The sequence below is a fragment of the Symphalangus syndactylus genome, chromosome 6 (genome assembly GCF_028878055.3).
Source record: "Symphalangus syndactylus isolate Jambi chromosome 6, NHGRI_mSymSyn1-v2.1_pri, whole genome shotgun sequence".
NCBI lineage: Eukaryota > Metazoa > Chordata > Mammalia > Primates > Hylobatidae > Symphalangus > Symphalangus syndactylus.
This window is the reverse complement of record NC_072428.2, coordinates 56,802,468-56,814,017: the sequence shown is the minus strand read 5'-3', so window position 1 is coordinate 56,814,017 and position 11,550 is coordinate 56,802,468.

The following is an 11,550-nucleotide window of genomic DNA, read 5'->3' as shown; positions in this document are numbered from 1 at the left end:
TGAGCCTGGCCAACATGGTGAAACCCAGTCTCTACTAAAAATGCAAAAAAATTAGCCTGGCATGGTGACAAGCGCCTGTAATCATAGCTACTGGGGAGGCTGAGGTAGGAGAATCGCTCAAATCCGGGAGTTGGATGTTGCAGTGAGCCAAGATCGCGCCATTGCACTCCAGCCTGGGCAACAGAGCGAGCCTCTGTCTCAAAACAAAAACAACCCCAAAAAAATTTAGCCAGGCATTGTGGCAGGCACCTATAATCCTAGCTACTCAGGAGGCTGAGGCAGGAGAATCGCTTGAACCCAGGAGGCAGAAGTTGCAGTGAGCCAAGATTGTGCCATTGCACTTCAGCCTGGGCAACAAGAGTTAACTCCATCTCAAAAAAAAAAAAAAAAAAAAGGGTACAGCCAGTGTGGAGGACAGTTTGACAGTTCCCTTAAAGTCATATAGTTAGCATATGATCCAGCAATTCCATCCCTAGGTACATATACAAGAGAACTGAAAGCACGTATTTCATACCAACACTTGGCACGTGAATGTTCATAGAAGCATTATTTGTAATCGCCAAAAAGTAGAAACAACCCAAATGTCCCTCAACTGTTGAACAAGTCAACAAAATGTGTATATCCATACAATAAAATATTAACCAACCATACGAAGAAATGAAGGAGTACGATACATGCTACAACATAGATAAACGTGAAAATGAACTTGAACTGTTCAGAATAGGAAAATCCATAGAGACAAAAAGAATTAGCAGTTTCTAGGAGCTGGAGTGGTGGGTGGAATGAAGAGTGACTACTAATGGGTATTGGATTGATTTCTGGGGTGATGGATGAAAACGTCCTGAAATTAGAAAGTAGTGATGGTTGTGCAACTTTGTGAATATACTAAAAACCACTGAACAGTACACTGTAACAAGGTGAATGTGTGGTATAGAAGTTATATCTCAAATTTTTTTCCTTTCCAACTTATAGGTTCAAGGGGTACATGTACAGGTTTGTTACATGGGTAAATTGCATGTTGTGGGAGTTTGGCATATAGATAATTTTGTCACCCAGGTAATCAGCGTAACATCCGATAGCTAGTTTTTCAGTCCTTACCCTCCTCCCCCAATCCACCTTCAGACAGGCCCCCGTGTCTATTGTTTCTCTTCTTTGTGTCCATGTGTACTCAATGTCTAGCTCCCACCTAAAAGTGAGAACGTGCAGTATTTAGTTTCCTGTTCCTGCATTAATTCACTTAGGATTATGGCCTCCAGTTCCATCCATGTTGCTGGAAAGGCCATGATCTCATTTTTTATAGCTGCATGGTATTCCATGGTGTATATGTACCATATTTTCTTTATCCAGTCCACTGTTGATGGGCATCTAGATTGATTCCATATCTTTGCTATTGTGAATGGGCTGCAATGAACATACGTGTGCCTGTGTCTTTATGGCAGAATAATTTATAGTCCTCTGGGTATGTAACCAGTAATGGGATTGCTGGGTCAAATGGTAGTTTGAGACGTCTCTAGACTGCTTTCCACAGTGGCTGAACTAGCTTACATTCTCACCAGCAGTGTATACACACACCCTTTTCTCCACAATCTCACCAGCATCTGTTGTTTTTGATTTTTAATAATGGCGATTCTGACTGGTATGAGATGGTATCTTATTGTGGTTTTGTTTTGCATTTCTCTAATGATTAGTGATGTTGAACATTTTTCATTGCTTTTTGGCCACATGTATATCTTCTTTTAAGAAGTGTCTGTTCATGTCTTTTGCTCATTTTTATAACTTTAATTTTTAATAATTTTAACTTAATATTACTTTAATAATTACAATTTTTTAAATTATTAATTTTAAAAAATTGAGATGAGGTCTCACTATGTTGCCCAGGCTGGCCTCAAACTCCTCAGCTCAAGTGATACCTCCTACCTTGGCTTCTCAAAGTGCTGGGATTACAGGCATAAGCCACCATGCCCAGCCTTTTGCTCATTTTTAAATGGGGTTGTTTTTTGCTTGTTGATCAGTTTGAGTTTCTTATAGATTCTGGATATTAGACCTTTGTCAGATGCATAGTTTGCAAATATCAAGTTCTTTTTAAAGGTATTTGTGTGGCTCTGGAGAGAATCTTGCAGAACACTGAACCCAGTGTTCTCCTGCTCCTGCTTCAACATGCTTCCATGTTAAAGATGGGGAAACTATAGCCCAGAGAAGGGAAGGTTCACACAGCACATCTGAGACAAACCAGGGACTGGAACCACAGCTGTTGCCACCCCGCTCTTGCCTGCCTAGACTGTTAAGTCTTGGAGGACAGGAACCTTTATTAATTTTGTACCCCCTGTAACAAAAGCACAGGACTCAGCACATTGTGGTGGAAATAGGATTGCTCTAATTGAAGAGAGTAGATAGAGACCCTATTCCGATGATCCTAAGGAAACATGGATTCACTGGCACCATAATTGGGAAGGACAGGGTGTGCTCAGGGACTCAAATGGCACCCCATCTCCACCCCACTACCTGTTTCTTCTCTTCCTTCATTCTCCTTGTCTTCCTTACATGGCAGGGAATACAGGGTAGGAAGCTCTGGGAATCACGCCTTTGGAACTTGCATTCCAAGGTGGGGCTGACTCCTTTCTCCCAGAACCCATTTATGCATCCCAGGGAAATGGCTTTATTTGGTTCAGTTGGGTGATATACTCTTCCTGGGCCAATTACGTGGCTAGGAAGATGGAATTCTCCACAAGGCCAGGCCTTCTATCAGGGTACTGGGCTCTGTGCCTGAGAGCCCCATCAGAACCTCATAAAGTGGGGGGATGGCAGGGAGGGGTGTTGTTACCATTAGAAGTGAAAGAGAGGTTGGGCAGGCAAAAACTCAACTGCCCCCTCCCATAAGCACTCAGGCCATTGTGGGAATGCTCCGCTAGCCAGGGGAAAAGGCAGTCATGGCGTTTGGATGCAGAGAGGCCTGGGGTTCAAGACACAGCTGTTTCACTTTCTGGCTGTGTGCAGGTGGGCAAGGGACCTCTCAGAGCCTCATTTTTCCAGACTGCAAAGTGAAAACAAAAATCCCAGCCTATAGAGTTGTAAATATTTGAGATAAGCGCAATAGAGTGATAGCCCAGAGCCTAGTGCCTAGTAGGCACTTGTGGTAAGGGTGGTCATTGTCATTGTTATTGATGCTTTGGGTGGGTCGATGTTTAGCTTCAAGTCAGAAGCTGAGAATTCTGAGAAAATGCTTCAGACAGTGGGAGCTTCTCAAGGCCCAGAGCCCTGCACCAGGGTTAAGGGGAATGGCAGTGAGAGAGATGACTCCTCCTGGGTAAGGATTATAGAAGATGTCATATCTGTGGGGCATGAGAGGGGACTTGACCCCTAGGAGTCCTGAACTCAGGGTTAGCCCAGCACTGCCCCAACCTGCTGGTTGACCCTGGCCTGGTGACCTGCCCTCTCTGAGCTCAATGATCCCTGAACCAGTGACAGCTCTGCATGACTGCTCAGGATTCCTGCTCATCTAAGGCTGCTAGGAAGTCAACAGTGTCACCTCCCACACTCCCTGTTTTTTAAAGGGATCGAGCAGCCCTTACCACAGAGTTGAACATCTGCCCTTCTCAAGGCCCTGTGCTGGGCTTGAGGACTCAGGTGACTCTGACCCAGCCTGCCCTCAAGGGCCTGCAGCCTGGCTAGGTGAATCAACATGGTGCCCTGAACAAAGATAGCTCAGGCACTGACTCCCTGTGTGACCTTGGGCAAGTCACCACCTCTCCCTGGAGCTCTCATTTTCCCATCTGTAAGAGAAAGGGTTAAACGTGAGGATGAGAGCCTACAGCCCCAAAGAGGTGGATGGAGAGCCCACCCCCATACCTCAGCCTCGGCTCAGAGTCTAGTGACATCATCCACAACCCTCTCCCGTTTCCCTAGCAACTGGGGTGCTGGCCGAGGCTCCCCAGGGGCCCAGACCGTCTGGATTTCCTTGCACATAACTATACCTCGTCCACATTTTCACAATTAAATTGTCAGTTTGGGTTAAGTGTTGTCTGCTGATGGCTGTCAACCTCTCTCTGGCTCTCCTCACTCTTCACCCAGAGCAGGTAAGTGAGAACGTCCTGCCTGTCCCTCAGTGCCATGGAAAGGGACTAGGATGTTAGTGGGAGGCAGAAGAACTGGGTTCCAGGGTAGCTCTGCCATGCACTTGCTGTGTGGTCTTAGGGCCTAGGTCTCCCCATCTTAACAACAGAGCTAATCACCTCTGCCCAGCCTCCCTCTCAAGCCAGTGGCAAGGCTCAAAGGAGCCTGCCCATAACTGTGGCAGGGCTTAGAAAACTGGAAAGCTCAGCTTGAGGTCTGGGATGGTTAATAAAATGAGCAAGCGGACCTTGAGAGGGACTTCTCTGAATCCCCACCAAAGAGACAGGTAAGTCAGTTCCCCTCTGGTCTACCCTGCATCCTTCTGGCTACAGATCTAGCCCAGGTCTTCTCCCTCTCACAGTCTGTTCCTGGATTGAAAAGGACAGAAAAAGTGCTCTTCCCAACAGGGCTTGGCACTGAAGATGCAGAGCAGAGGTGCTAGACCAGAGGACCAAGGGCTCTGATTCCCACAACAGGTGTGCCCATGCAGGTGGCTCAGCTGCTGCCTCAGTGGCCAGGCTGTCCCTCCCCTCCACTAGCCCAAGTCATTCCTGCTGCTACCCCAACTTTCCCCTCATAGGCCTCCAGGAGCTCCATCTCCCCTCACCTCCCCATCCAACCCCAGACCTGCCCCAGATTTGAATCCCAAACCTGACCTTACGCCTTCCCTCTTCAGACCTCCTCCATGTCTTCCCTGGCAAAGCCCAAGCTCCCTAGCCCAGCACTGAAGGCCCTCCGTGGCATGGGCCTGGCTTCCTCTCCCGTTATTCTCCCTCCTGTTGCTCTTCATGCCAGCAGCACCGAACCACCAACTTACCCTTCTCTGAAAGCAAACTTCTTGTCTTTGCTTACATTGTTCCCCTGCTAGGAATGCCCTCCGCCTTCCCCGGCCACCTGACAATTCCTCTCCCACCTGCACATTATTTATACAGACATGAATGCTAAGTACAGATGAGCTCTCCATCTGGAACTGTTTACGTACCTGGCAGAAAAGGAACTAACCTTTATCAAGGACCGATTACGTGCTGAGCATTTTACATACATCATCTCTCCTTTAAGCCCCACAGCAACCCAGGCAGTAAATTTCACTCCTCCTATTTTTCAGGTGAGAAAACTGGGGCTCAGAGACATGAAGTGTCTTTTCCAAGGCCAAACAGAAGTTGCTTTCGAGTTGCAACCCGAAACTGTGTGATCCAGAGCCCATGCTTGTTTTAGGGCCAGGTGGAAGCACTTCCCTTAGGGTTATATCTGTGTCCGGACACACCATGTACATAAAAATACTTGTTATTAAGTGAGGTCGTGCTGCTTTGTAATGCTAGGGACCATTGTGATGTGCCTAGGGCTATCCTATATAAGAGGGGACCCCAGGAAGACAGCCAGGCCCCCTGGGGGAATCACAGGTCTCTGCTCTAGACGAAGGAGGATCTTCTCCAAGACAGAGCCATTCATAATGGAAGACACCATCCTGGAGGGAGTGAGCTCCCCTCCCTGGCAACTTTGGAGCAATTACTGTTTGTCCAGCCCTGGTGCAGTACTGGGGACACGGCAGCGGATGACAGAGCTATCACTGGCCACATGCTGCCCCAGATCAGTGGAGACATTACAGAGCCTCTGGTGGCCAGCATCTCGGGGTTATGAGAGGGGGTGGCCCAACGGTAAGATTCTAAGATTCTGAAATGACATTAGACAAATAATTGCATATATATATATATATATATATATTTAGCTTTTTCACCCTTTAAGCCTGGCTGCTTCTTGTCTCTATTGCTACATAACAAACCATGTCAAGATTTAGTAGCTTAAAGCCATAAGTGACTCTCTTGCTTCTGTGGGCTGACCCAGCAGCTCTGCTGACCTTGTTGGGCTCGCTCGCGTGGCTGCATTTGACTGATGGGCCAACCGATACAGCAAGGCCTCTCTCTGCCCCAGCCTGGGCTTCTGACCTTGTAGCTGGGCTGGGCCCCAAGAGGGTGAAGGCAGAAGCTGCAAGGCCCCAAGTCCTGGGCAGCAGAACATAGGCCACATCTACTAGTCAAGCAAGCCATGAGGTCAGCCCAGATGGAGGGGTGGGGGCAGAGCCTTTGCCTTTGCATGGAGTCACATTCCAAAGAGTCTTTATGTTCTGGGATGGGAGGAATTGGTGCTACTAAAAAGCTGCCTCACTGGCTTGCTCAGAAAGGCTTCAGAACCAGTGACAAATAACTGCATGGCTTATGCCTGGATGTCAGGAGACCTGATTTCTGTCTCCTGCACCACTAACCAAGTGATGTGCGACCCTTCTCTCAGTGTCAGTTTCTCTATGTGTACAGTGGGGGCACTGAGCATGGTGGGTCTCTGGCGCTGTGTGTGTGTATGATGGAGTGAAACTCAGACAATGCTCCCTCTCTTCTCCCAGATGCAGAGATGCTGATTTGTACATATATCAGAGAAGCGGAGGCCCAACCATAGAAGAAACTGCCATCGCGACACAAATGCCCCTGTGGCCCATTGCTTCCTATGCCTCCTCTTCTGGTGACAGGCACTGCACCTGGCCTTGCCCAGAGCCAGTTTCCTGTGGCAATAACAGACGTCCATCAAAGGGAGAGCGCATGACTCAAACAAGGCCAATCAGCCGCCTTCCCTGGGACTGATTCAGAGGCCCAAGGAGACAGAGGTCTCATTTGACTGGAATTTCTAACTGGGGCTGTTGGTGGCTGCATCCCAATGGGGAGAAATGAGGCCCAGGTGACTTCAAAGAGAGCAGGAAGAAGCAGAAGTGAGTTTGAGACAGCACAGCGTTTCCACGGGCCCAGCACCAGCCCTGAGCCCTCCTGAGTGCAGTAGGGCCACCAGTCACCCCAGTTTCTCCTGCAGGAACCAGTCAGTTTCTCTGGTGTTGAAGCTGGTTGGGGTTGGGTTTCTTCTCTCCTGGAGCTGAAAGAGGCCTGAGAAACACACACATTGTCTCCTGAGCAGCCACCACCATGATTAAACAACTGAGAGTTGAAAGCAGCCTTTCAGACCGGACGCCCTCAGTAGACATGACGCCCTCAGTAGACATGACGGGTGGCATTTTGTTATGTGCACCCAGGAAAGACACCTCCCATCTCTCCGTGGTGCCCCCAGGCCTGCTCCCTGAGCCCTGTAAAATAACAATACCTTCCCTGAGGTAACTGAAGGGGAGGAGGAGGACATCCTACCCTGGGCAGTGGGCAGAGGTTCCAGTAACCCACAGACCCGGGGTTTGCAGCCAGGCCCACTCACTGACAGAGAGACCTTGTATGAATTACCTGACAGACCTGGCCCAGTGTGCTCATCTGCAGAGCAATGCCTGTCTCATGCATAGGCACAGAAACTGCCTGGCACACAGTAGGTGCTTGTTCAACCAATATGACTTCTTACAACATTATTTCTCAAGAACATGGAGAAGGAGTGGTTTCTTGTGAATATATTTTTCTTCTTTTTCTTCTCAATGTTCAAGAACATTGAGAAGGAGTGTCTTTCTGTTTTGCAGATGATGAAACTAAGGATCCCAGAGGCTGAGTGACTTCCCCGGAGTCCCTCGGTGGGTAAGTGAAGGAGGTGAGTCTGACAGCCAGGCCCAGGTGCTCTGATGACAGGCCTGCTGCTATTTGGTCCCCTTACCCCACCCTTGCCTGGAAGATCTGGCCTCACAGGGCATGCCAGAAACAGCTGGGCTGGGCTGGGCTGGGCTACTCTGCTCAGATCCCCTGTTCATGTGTCTTCTCAGAAAGGCCTTTTTAAAAGCACCCTGGTGCTGGAAGCAGTACGCTTTAGTCTCATTGTAACCAATGAGAAATGGGAAATGGGAAATGCCTCTGCCCTGCCCTGCCCTCCCCCGAGATGTGTCCAGGACCAGGATGAGGGATCTCAAAAAATGGTTCTGGCTGGCGTAGTGCCTCATGCCTGTAATCCCAGCACTTTGGGAGGTCAAGGTGGGTGGATCGCCTGAGGTCAGGAGTTTGAGACCAGCCTGGCCAACATGGTGAAACCCCTGTCTCTACTAAAAATACAAAAATTAGCCAGGCGTGGTGGTGGGCACCTGTAGTCCCAGCTACTTGGAAGGCTGAAGCACGAGAATCGCTTGAACCCAAAAGGTGGAGGTTGCAGTGAGCTGAGACTGCACCATTGCACTCCAGCCTGGGCAACAAGAGTGAAACTCTGTCTCAAAAAAAAAAAAAAAGGTTCTGGGAAGCCAGCATCTGCCAGGTGGCCTGGGGTTGGGGGAGGGAGAGTACCTGTGGTCTTCCTTCACTCGCATTCATGGCTCGTCCTGTGGCACAGGTTGGTTTGGTGGTGAGAAGAGCATGGCCCAGGGAGTGCTGGTTCCAGGCTAGAAAGAGTCATCTATGGAGCAGGTCCAAACCCAGCCAGGAGCCTGGGACCCATGAATCCAGCCCATGCCAGCTGTCCCCAGCCAACCCGCAGACATGGGAGGGAGAGGCATGTGCTTGTGGATGATGCCACAGAGACTGTACACAGCAAAAGTGGAGCAAAACACTGTCGCTCTTGTTTTTTTTTTTTTTTTGAGATGAGTCTTGCTCTGTCACCCAGACTAGAGTGCAGTGGTATCATCTTGGCTCACTGCAACCTCTGCTACCCAGGTTCAAGCGATTCTCCTGCTTCAGCCTCCCAAGCAGCTGGGATTACAGGTGCCTGCCACCACACCTGGCTAATTTTTGTATTTTTAGTAGAGATGGGGTTTCGCCATGTTGGCCAGGCTGGTCTTGAACTCCTGACCTCAAGTGATCCACCCACCTCGGCCTCACAAAGTGCTGGGTTTACAGGCATGAGCCACCACACCTAGGTGTCACTCTCTTTTGATTCCCTTGTTGAAGCGATAGCGGTGAGCTAAGCGGTGCCCACCACATCCCCCCTTCACTCACTGCAAAGTCATGGCCCAGGGTGCGTGATCTTGACCCTTCTCCTTACTGGCTGGTTTCGGCTTTCTCTGGACCAGCCTTCGTTGTTGTGGGAGGGATAAAGTGCTGAGGTCTGAGTAGGGGTAGTGGGTTTAGGGAAGACAGAGAAGGCTTTGGGGGGACATCTGGGGTTGTGACCACACAGCATTCTTGGGTCAGGAGCCTCAAGATGTGTGGGTTCTAGAGCTGAAAAGGCCCTTAGAGGTTCAAACCTACTTATAGATGGGCGATTGGGGCTCAGACAAAGCAAAAAAACTACCTGCCATCACACAGCAAACTAGTGACGGGGCTCAGGACTGCAACCAGTTTTCCTGCACCCCCATCTGGTGCCCCTGGAAACAGGTGACTGCCCCCCACCATCTCCACCAAGGCTTTGGCCTCAAGGGAAGGAAGCTGAGGTGGGCAGAGGGGTCACTCGAGGTCAGCATGGCGAACTGAACTTTGTCTGCCCTTACCTCCATGTCCTTTCAGCCTGGGTGCCTCCCTGGGCAGGGTGGGTGCAGGACGCGGGTGGGGGGAAAGGGGTGTGCCCCTGGCCAATGGCAGTCAGGCAGGGGTTGAGAAGCCAGCTGACAGGAAGCCCCCAGCATGTCTGGGTGATCAGATCACCAGAATCGCCTGGGCTGATTGAGAAGAAAAATATATTCACATCCACGTCCACAGCAGCAGCAGCCAGGGGCATGGGGCCTCATCTCCTCTGAAGAGGAGCCTGCAGTCCAGGTGGCCAGCACAAGCCAGATACACAGTGGCCGTTGAGGAGGACTGGACAGAGGGAAGTAGAAGGGACGGCAAGCGGGTAGGTCAGTTGGTTCTAAAGATGAAAACAAAATTCTTCTCAAGTACTGCCTATTATGCAAATGGGGAGACTTGGGTGCAGGGAGGGGCAGACCCTCACCCCAAGTCTCCCTTGATTTTCAATGCAAGCTTTTGGCAACACTTTCTCATAGCCCTTCCCCCTACTCCCATCCCCAGGCAGGTTTCCAGCCCTAGCTGATGCCTGGGTCCTGATCCACAGGACACAGCTGAGTAGCTGGCAGATGGCAGGAGGGGGCAGGGCTGAGCTTCAGGAGTATGGGATGTTCTCCTGGTTTCCTTCAACTCCCCACAAGACAATGGAAAGTCACTATCCTTCCCCCTATGTGTTCACTGGGAGCCACCAGCCATAGTGGACTCTGAACCAGAGATCTGGGTTCATATATCAGCTCCCTTTTGAGCCTCAGCTTCCACATCTGTGAAATGGGAATACTAATCCTGATCTTGGAGAAGTAGAGGATTCCATGGGATTGTATTATTCCCATTTTGTGGGTGAGAAAACTAAGTCTTGGCAAATTTAAGCAACTTGCTCAAGATTACACAGCTAAAAATAAAATTGGGCAAAATCTGTATTGGAATACAAGTTTACATGACTCCAAATTGCTTCCATTTCTACTCTAGCTGGGAGCCAGAGGGGATTTCTGGCAGGAGGACTACTGCAAATGTTTGGAGGCAACTGACTGAGCCTCTTAAATGGGCAGAGGGGTGCGCATCCCAATCAGACAGAGACCACCTGGAATGGCTCTGACTGAAGTGGCCAGGGGGCCTGGGGCAGGGGAGCTAAAGACATTCTTGGGCCCCCGGGGGCCTTTGCCCTCTGCCTCTTAGGTGGAATAGCCCCCGCCTTCCCTTCCTCAATGCCCCAAGCCCCACTGTCTTTCCACTGCTTTTTTGATCAGATTGCCCGTTTTCTGGCATAAGAGATGGGGATGTCCCAGCGTATGTTCCAAAGGATATTCCTGTGATTGTGTGCAGAAGTACATGTTTGGCATTGTACACTTGGGAGTTGTGTGTGCATGGAAGATCATGCATGTTTGCACATGAACTGTGTGGGCACAGGTGGTCTGTGTGCAGCCTCCCCTTCATGATGTGTGTACCGCCATTTCACACCTCTGTGCTACTGTGTGTGAGGGCAGATGATGTGTCCTGGTATCTCCCCAGTGTTTGTAACCGTATGTGGGGTGATATGCCCCAGCCTGTGTGTGAGGACTGGCTGTGTGGGAGTACTGGTATGGCTGGGAGGCTGCTGTGGGCACAGTGGGCCCAGATGTTTGTGTTGTATGTGGAGGTACCTGTAGCTGGGTGTGGGGCAGCCTAGGAGTACCACTTCATCTGCAGCTGCAAAGAATGGGGAAAAGAATGTCAGGCATTTTGGGGGAACTGAGACAGGCTCCGTGTCCTCACTAAGTCTCCATTTCCCTTTCTGCTAATGAACAAGTTATCCTTGAGGACGTCCTGGGATTGAGGCCCCTAGAAGGAGGGGGAGACATGGATGAACCCACAGTACCCGATGGGCAGTTAGAAATCGCAGTGGAGTTGTAGGGTAAGCAGCTGGTCTGCTCAGGGGAGGCCAAGTGAGGGGGAGAAGTGGTCCCAGAAGCACCACACGCCTGGGCTACTCGGCGCAGGAGGCGCCTCTCTAGGCTCCTTTAACTTAGAAAACCCAGTCCTCCTCTGCTCCCCCTCCCCTGTGTCCAGAACACTC